This window comes from Monodon monoceros, unplaced genomic scaffold, assembly GCF_005190385.1.
Source record: "Monodon monoceros isolate NGI ecotype Baffin Bay Population unplaced genomic scaffold, NGI_Narwhal_1 Super_Scaffold_7, whole genome shotgun sequence".
Classification (NCBI taxonomy): domain Eukaryota; kingdom Metazoa; phylum Chordata; class Mammalia; order Artiodactyla; family Monodontidae; genus Monodon; species Monodon monoceros.
Genome location: NW_021703784.1, coordinates 24,484,957 through 24,494,063, shown reverse-complemented (window position 1 = coordinate 24,494,063; position 9,107 = coordinate 24,484,957). Strand labels below are relative to the sequence as shown.

Sequence of the window (9,107 nt, the reverse complement as noted above, 5' to 3'; positions counted from 1 at the left end):
AAGTGCCTTTGTTCACTTGGCATTTAGAGGCACTAGGGGCATTAGTGCTCTACACTCAGTGAAATGCCTGGTTTGTTAGTAATTTTCCTTTGTGAAAAACAGCTATCCACAGAGATGTTTTGTTCCAATTTTCCATCCTTTTAGGTTGATAAAAAGCATTTTAACTACGTAGAAACAGAAAATGAATAGAAAGAACTTTGCATTACATGTAATAAAAGTTTAGGGAGGTCTTTGTGGTACATTAGTGAAGTTATTTGGGGAAACTTTAGCCATGTACATTGTGTTGGAGAGGCACCAAGAATTCAAGAATTCTCAAAGTTTGAGGACACAATTGCCTTACATGTAGGCATGGTGGCAGCCATGTACATAGCAGTGATTTGGAGGATGCTGTATTAGTCAGCTCTTGCTGTGATAATTCTTTGGAACAAATCTCCCCAAAACTCAGTTACATAAATAAGAATTTATTTTTCTTGGACCTATGGGCTAGCTGCAGTGGCTCTCTTTTAGACCTCTAGATGGCTGATATTCCTCCATGTTTTGGGTCAGTTTGAGGTCTGTCCCACACATCTTACTGTGGAGCCCAACTGTGAGGCTGCAGCTCCCAGGCCCTGTCTTCTCACAAAGTTCACTGAAACATAAGAGGTGAGCCCAACCACACAAGCCCACTTAAGGCCTCTGCGACTCATTTAAGGCCAGCATGTCTGCCCTTGGCATCCTCGGAATCCCCTGGCCTCAGGATGCAGCTTCTGTGGTCCATGGCAACCTGCGGAGAGGGGGCGGGGCTGCAGGAGGGTGGAACACCGACTCACAGAGGGTGTGGATGTGGCCACCTCTGCTGTGACTGAACAAAGGGCAGGGGAGCAGGGGGTCCAGGGCAGGGCCCTCAGAACCCAGGAGGCCCAGGAGGGCGGCACAACATATAGGCCCAAGCCAAAGAGCGCCTTCTTGGTCTGCGCGTCAGGCCGGCCTCTCACCTTGCCACTCAGGCCGCCCTCCTACTTGAAGTGTGTGTGGAACGTGTCCGCGGAGTACACCTCGCTGCACAAGTAGCCATAGGACTTCCTGCCACGTGGCCGAAGGTCGCAGGCAGGTCGGTCACTGGGACACACGCGGAGAGGCTCCTGCCTGGCCCCCTGGCCGCTCAGTGCCCCTGCCACAGAGCGGGGGTGGGGGCCTCAAAGCAGCCTTGTCTGAGTCCCCTGCCACTAGAGAGAGTATTGGCCCAACACTTCTAGAAAACGGGGACCTTGCTGGCAATTCAGTGGAGGGACACAAATAAATCTTTGCCGACTTTCTGCTGAAGCTCACGAGGGTTCACTCCTAAGCCTCTTACAAGGTCAGCTGCCAAGGCTGCGAGAGATGAGTCAGGGCTTGCCCTCCACCACGGGGAGATCTCTGGTTAAAGCTCTCACGAGGGAGTGAACCGCGTGTCCGCACCGACACGCACGGGCAAACCTCGTCGATGCGTTCTGTCTGGGGTATGAAGCCCTCTCCTGCCTCTTCCAGGCTCTCTAGAAAGCACGTGCAGAGCCTCCCACCCCACCCTCGGACTCCGCGGGCCACAGCTGGAGGGACCAGCCAAGGAACCGTGGCAGGAAGAGGCCAGAGGTCAGCAGGCCTCAGCCGGAGCCCGTCAGTTGGTCCCCCTTCACACACCACCAGACGATCCTCTTGACCTGGGCAGTAGCTGCCAACCGACCACTAAGGTGGGCCCGGCGTGCACATGGCTACCTGGCGTGGCTGGGAACCCCAGGATCTCCTGGCAGAGGCAGGCATTCTCCTGGGCCGGGTCTGCAGGCGTCTGCGTGTGCAGGGCCTGAACCACCTTGGCCAGGACGATCTGACGCAGGTTGAATAGGCCTGGGGGGCAGGAGGAAGGAGACGTGTCCAGGCCGCACTTTCCAGCCGGGCAGACCGGAAGCCCCCTTCCCTTCCCTCGGTCCGGCCGCATCTGGGTTGGCCTGCCGGGACTTGATGAGCTTGTCCAGCAGCTCCTGAGGGACGGTGCTGCCCGTGCCCCACCAAGACTGGCAGCAGCGCCAGGGCCTCACAGGGCACGGTGCCCCTGGCCCCAGAGCCTTCCCTCTGGTTCTCATCACCGGCTGTCACCAGACTTGCATGCAACGTTCTTTTCTTTTCTCTTGTCTCCTTTACGTCCCTCAGCCATGCAATGCAGTGAAGCCCTGACACTCGCTGCCACGTCGATACACCCTGAGAACACGATGCTCAGCGAGAGAAGTCAGACACAGAAGGACACACAGGGTGTGACCCCACTGAGGAGAAACGTCCAGAGCAGGTAGATCCACAGAGTCAGCGAGTGGGTTCCTGGTTGTCAGGGGCTGGCGAGGGGACAGAGTGATAGCTAAGGGTGTGAGGGACATTTTCAGGGTGATGAAAATGGTCCAAAGCAGTAGTGACGTCTGTACAGCTCAGTAAACCGTCCCCACGCGCCCCGGTGCAGCCTATGAGAGCATCGCTCTCAGGATGAAGGGCTGACCACAGGAAGACTGAACGAGCAGTGGGTTCTGGGGCCAGACGCTCAGCTGGCGCCCCCGACGTGGGGAAGTCACTGGGACTTGCTGAGCCTCCACGGAGACTGGCAGCAGCTCCAGAGCTCACAGGGCACTGCGCCCCCAGCCCCAGAGCCTTCCCTCTGGTTCTCATAACCAGCTGTCAGCAGACTTGCAGGCAACGTTCCTTTCTCTTCTTTTGTCTTTTTTAAAGGCAACTCTTGAGTACATGTATTTAACATGCAGGGAACCAGCCCTGACTCCTTGATCTGGGTCTTCCAGCCTCTAGAGCCTCGAGGACATCCATTTCCGTTGTTTACACTGCCAGTGCCTGGGGTTTGATGATGGAAGCTGACACCGAGGGCGTCACCACGTGCGGGGTGATGTCAGTGAAAGAATCCCATGGCGAGGGCCTGCCTGAGGACCACGCGTGCCTGGGCCCTCCCCGCCCCCTGCCTGCAGCCCTGCGCCTGGGAGCAGAGCTGGTGCATCACGTGCCCGAAGTCGTGGAAGTTGGTCTCCCGCTCATCATGCTGCAGCAGGGAGGGCAGGTTGGGTGTAGGCTTGGTGAAGTTGGCCACCATGGCCACGATGGCGATCTGGCAGCTCCCATCATGCTGTAGGCAGCCTGGCTGCAGGCCAAAGCAGGCCGCGTGTCCGGACTTCCCCTCCCTGCGGAGGGACGTGGGTGGGGTCCCGCTTCCACAGAGGAGCCCTGGCCCACGGCCGACAGGTTCCCCCACGCACGCACCGAGGATAGAGATCAGGTAGAACTTGCCGATGGATGACCTTGCCCGAGGCCGCGTCCCAGACCGTTTAGAGCCTCACATCTTCGTGACACATGTTGGTGCCCTCCTCCAGGTCGAAGGTCAGCCCCAGCAGCTCCTGGGAGATGCCCAGCTGCCCGCGTGTGACCGTCTGCATCGGGAAGGACTCATTGAGCAGGTACTGGTCCACGTGGTAGCGTGTCTCCTCCCCCTGGTTCATGTAGTAGCGCGGGTCCCAGGCGTTGATGGGGCCGTCAAAGTGCAGGCCCCGCCTCTGGCACTCAGCCTTCTTTAGCTCCAGGATCACGGCCGCTCCTGCTCCCCGAGGGGCTTCAGCTTCTGGGCCAGCTCACCTGCGGGCGGATTGGAGAGGCTCGGCTACGTCCCTGCGGCGGCCCCCCAGCCACCCCCAACCCCGTGCCCCTCGAGGCAGAATGAAGGGTCCGGGAAGGCGGCCCCCAAGGGCTGACACAGTGGGGTCTCAGGCAGCACCATGTCTGGTCAAGGTCCGCCTGACCCCCGTCCCCACTGGGACTCAGGGGGAGGTGGTGTTACCTAGGACAGTGGCCACCACCTGGCTGGTCTTGTCCATGTTCATCTACAGCACGGAGTCGGCATGCGTGTGGAACCCCAGTAGACCAGACTTCAGGGCGTGCAGCCTCACCAGCTCCCTGAGGATCACACAGTTCTCCTGGAACCCAGAGAAGGAAGGCACAGGGGACCGTGGGCCATGCCCTCCCCATGGGCCCCGGGCCAGGTCTCTGCAGGCGGGCAGGGCTCCCAGGCCACTGGCGGGCACAGCCAATCCCCCTCCCTCCTCCTCCTGGCCCGGATTTCTAGACACTTTGGTGCTGTCCTAACACGTGGTCTTTATTAACACAGGTCCTTTTGGAACCAGAAATGGCATGAACGTGATGGGCTCTAAGGCCAAGGGCAGGAAGAAATGCGGCCAGGCTCTCCAGGAGCCACCAAGGGGCCTCCCCGGTCTCAACAAGTCAAACACGGCTGCCGTGCAGACAGCAGCTCATCCCTACGGCGCCCGAACACCCAGCCCCTGGACGGTGAGACACCTGTTGCTGCAGGTGGCCCGTGGCTCGCTGATGAGGCCTGGCCCCAGACGTACGCCGCCTTCTCTGGGGCCACCTCTCTGGTCTGCAGTGGGGTTCTCCTGGGAGCCCCCAGTCACCACAGGACCAGCGTGGCCTGTCTGTAGCCCAAGAAGGTGGAGACACAAGGCTGTCCCCCGTTCCCCCTGCATCACCCGCGAGGCCGAGCGAGCACCAGTGGTGTCTGCGGGAAGATGAAGGGCTCATGCACAGCCCCCATCTACAGAAGCACAGACTGCAGCCACATGCGCTATGGAACAAACACAAGTGTCCATGCAGGACCCGATGTCTGAATGTCAAGGCCGTGCCCGGGCCACAGTGAGAAGGTCCATCCCCCATGCAAGCCACAGAGAGGGGATGGGGGGGCCATCTGCGATTCTGAGCTCATCGGGCATCACCCCAGAGGGAGAGGGAGAGAGGTAGACAAAAGTACAGAGGGAGAGAGAGAGAGAGGGAGGGAGAGACATCTCTCCCTTCCCTGGGGGTTCTCTAGTGCAGCCAAGGCTGAAAACCATTGCATTTTGAGAGATGGGTCCTCGTGGAAGAGTTAAATAGTAGCTCATGGTATTATCGACACATATTAAAAAGGCCCCAAATCTTGGGGAGTCAGGGAGGGGAGTATGGGCTGCCTCGTAAACGAGGAGAGATTGGGCATCAGAGGAGGTGCCTGTGCAGCCTGCGCCCAGGGCCCCGCAGACTTCATCTCCCAGCGATGGTCCTGGGCTGGAAGTCAGCAGGGAGGTCAGGCTGTCCAAGCATCAACGTTGACTTCAGGGCTGATCTAAATGGCGCCTGGTGTTTGTTGAAGCAGAAAAAAGAGAAAGCAGTAGGGAGAGGATGGGAGTGGGGGGGGGAACCCCCCTCCTCAGCACTTCTACCTCTCTCCCTCTCTCTCTCTCTTTCTCCCTCTCTCCCTCTACCTCGCTGCCTCTCACTCTCCCTCTCCCTCCATCTCTCCCTCTGCCTCTCTCCCTCCCTCTCTCCCTGTCGCTCTTTCCCTGTCCCTCTCTCTCTCTCCCTCTTTCCCTCCCCCTCTCCCTCTCCCCCTTTCCCTCTCCCTCTCTCCCTTCCTCTCTCCCTGTCCCTGTTTCCGCACGCTCTGGCTCTACCTCTTTCCCTCTCCCTCCACCTCCTTCCCTCTATGGAGAGGGAAGGAGGTGGAGGGAGAGAGAGAGAGAGATGGAGAGGGAGGGGGGAGAGGGAGAGAGAGGGTGGAGAGGGAGAGAGTGATAGAGGGAGGGAGCGAAAGACTTCTTTCCCTGCCTCCCTCTCTCCCTCCCTCTCTCGCTCTCCCTCCCTCCCTCTCCTCCCTCTCCCTCTCGCTCCAACTCTCCTCCCTCCGTCTCTCCATCTCCCTCACTCCCTCCCAGAGAGGGAGAGATGGAGGGAGAGGCAGAGGTAAGGCAGAGGGAGAGAGGGAGAGGGAGAGATGGAGGGAGAGGGAGAGGGAGGAAGAGGGAGAGAGAGAGGGAGAGAGAGAGGGAGAGGGAGAGAGAGAGAGAGGGAGAGAGAGAGAGAGGGAAAGAGGTCTCTTCCTCCCTTCTTCTCCCTCTCTCCTCCTTCTCTCCCTCTCTCCCTCTCCCTCTCTCTCTCCCTGTCCCTGTTTCCCTGTTCCGTTCTCCCTGGCAGTCTGCAAGAAAAGACGTCTTCACCAAGGAGAGAATGTGCTGTTCCTGCCTTCCCAATGAGATGCGGGGCGTATTAGAGATTCTGGTTGTTCCCTGAATGCACTTTACAGACTGCAGCTGAACAGTGGCCTAAGCGCAGAGAGACCTGCAACAATAACCTTCTAAACTCTCACTGGGCATTGACTGGATCTCTGTGCTCACCGCCCTAGTAGAAAAGCTAACCTCTGCAAACCCGGAGAGAGGCAGGTCTCCTTCTCTGTGGTATTACATGCTATGCTGTCTCACGAGCTCAAAGAAATGAAATCTTTGGCAACTGTTGCTTCTGGACAGGGACCACCATAACCCAAGTGGATGATTAATGTTGGGCCTTAAGTCCCAGCAACGTAACCCTAGGGTTCCATGAGGAGACCTGGTGTCTCACTGTCCAGAAGTGCCACACTGACCCCCAGGGTGGCTATAAGCATTTTCAAGGCACGTACAGCTCAGAGTCTCCCAGAGTTGCCAGATTTCCTTTAATTTATCCGAGCACACGGGCGGAGATGTTCTTGGGGATGTGACCGTGTGCTGTCTCTTGGAAAGTTCCTTTTTGGAGGGGGTCAGAGGCGTTTCATCCTAACCCTGTCAGTGTAGCACTAGAGTTTCTTACACTCACGTCCCACTGAGCGTTGTTCCATGCACTTGTAAAAGCAGTCATTGTGTTGCTCCATCACGTGGCAATCAATCTACGGGGTGTCAACGGGATTGGAAGGAACAAAATTTCAGGAGGCCTCATCACGCATGAGTCTCGAGAAGAACTGTTGCCTTTTGTTTCTTACCACCACAAAGGAGTTCTGTGCACCGTGTTGGTTCCTGGAGCGTGAGATACACTCGAAGTGTGGATGCAGTTAAGTATACCGGGGTAGACATCTGTTCAACTGCTTCTTCTACCATAACTATCAACACTGCCCAGAGGGCACTGTGCTCCAAAAGAGTGGGAGTGAAGGCCGACCAGCCAGAGCAATGGCCTCTTTACCCTGAGAGAACTTGGAAGCATTTCCTACACTCTTGTAAAACTCGGTTTTGTGCAGGATGTTCGGGCAGGCTGTGGATATTGTCCACGCAGTTTGGACGGGCGCTGAAAGGCAGGCGAAACCTGCAAACCTACCTTTCCTAGCTGGCCATGGAAGCAGCGGTAACCACTCTGCCCCATGGCAAAAAAAGCTGAGCTGGGGAGGATTTCGGACTCCACGAAGAGGCATGCTTTTCGTGCAGTTAAATGTACGTGTTTCTCAGGAGCATGTTCTGTATGTCTTATTTCTCCTCATTTAGCGGTGTTTGGCGCCCGTCGATATGATCTACACCCTTGAACGCAAGAGCCTTTCACGGGGCCTTTGGCAACGGGATATCCATAGAAGGAGAAGGAGGCCATTGTTTCCTCCCATCAAGCTGCAGCTCCTTTGTGTTTCATAGGAAGTAAGACGGAATGAATGGGGACACACGGAGTATATTCTTTAACACGTGTACAGCATTGAGGGAAGGGGTCATTTGAATGCTATGCCAAACTCGGTGTTCTGAAAAGGGGTAGGAGTCCAAGCCTGGCAGGCTGTAAGAAAAGGCTTCTCAGTCGCTGAGGGAAGGTTCTGTTCCTAAATAACAAGGTGCGGGAAATTGTAGAGTTAATGGTTCTTCACTGAATGCACCTTACAGTTGGAAGCTGAGCAATGAGCCAATGGCAGGGAGACCTGCAACATGATCTTTTTTTTTTTTTATCATTATAGCAGCTGTTTGACCATTTTTATTTTTTAACATCTTTATTGCAGTATAAATCTGCTATATAACAAAGTGAAGCACATACATATACATATATCCCGATATCTCCTCCCTCTTGCGTCTCCTTCCCACCCTCCTTATCCCACCCCCTATGTGGTCTCAAAACACTGAGCTGACGTCCCTGTACTATGTGGTTGCTTCCCACTAGGCTACCTATTTTACCCTTGGTAGTATATGTAAGTCCATTCCACTCTCTCACTTCGTTCCACCTTACCCTTCCCTCTCCCCTTGTCCTCAAGTCCATTCTCTCCATTTGCGTCTTTATTCCTGTCCTGCCCCTAGGTTCTTCTTAACCATATTTTTTTCTTTTTTTTAGATTCCATGTATGTGTTAGCATACGGTATTTGTTTTTCTCTTTCTGATTTACTTCACTCTGAAGATAGACTCTAGGTCATCCACCTCACTAAAATAACTGAATTTTCTTTCTTTGTATAGCTGAGTAATATTCCATTGTATATATATGCCACATCTTTATCCATTCATCTGTCGATGGACACTTAGGTTGCTTCCATATCCTGGGTATTGTAAATAGAGCTGCAATGAACATTGTGCTACATGACTCTTTTTAAATTATGGTTTCTCAGGGTATATGCCCAGTAGTGGGATTGCTGGGTGGTATGGTTGTTCTACTTTTGTTTTTTAAGGAACCTCCATACTGTTCTCCATATCAATTTACATTCCCACCAACAGTGTAAGAGGGTTCCCTTTTCTCCACACCGTCTCCAGCATTTACTGTTTGTAGATTTTTTCATGATGGCCATTCTGACTTGTGTGAGGTAATACCTCATTGTAGTTTTTTTTGTTGTTGTTGTTGTACGCGGGACTCTCACTGCTGTGGCCTCTCCCGTTGTGGAGCACAGACTCCAGACGCACAGGCTCAGTGGCCATGGCTCACGGGCCTAGCTGCTCCACGGCATGTGGGATCTTCCTGGACTGGGGCACGAACCCGTGTCCCCTGCATTGGCAGGCAGACTCTCAACCAGTGTGCCACCAGGGAAGCCCCTCATTGTAGTTTTCATTTGCATTTCTCTAATGATTAGTGATGTTGAGCATTCTTTTATGTGTTTGTGGGCAATCCATATATCTTCTTTGGAGAAATGTCTGTTTAGGTGTTCTGCCCATTTTTGGATTGGGTTGCTTGCTTTTTGATATTGAGCTGCATGTTCTCCTTTTATATTTTGGAGATTAATCTTTGTCAGTTCGTTCATTTGCAAATATTTTCTCCCATTCTGAGGGTTGTCTTTTGGTCTTGTTTATGGTTTCCTTTGCTGTACAAAAGCTTTTATG

At 54.6% G+C, this 9,107-nt stretch overlaps 1 pseudogene; it reads right to left on the bottom strand.

Moving 5' to 3' along the window:
- Window positions 1–682: 682 nt before the first annotated feature.
- Window positions 683–4,184, bottom strand: LOC114887522 (annotated as a pseudogene).
- Between the last annotated feature and the right edge of the window lie 4,923 nt (window positions 4,185–9,107).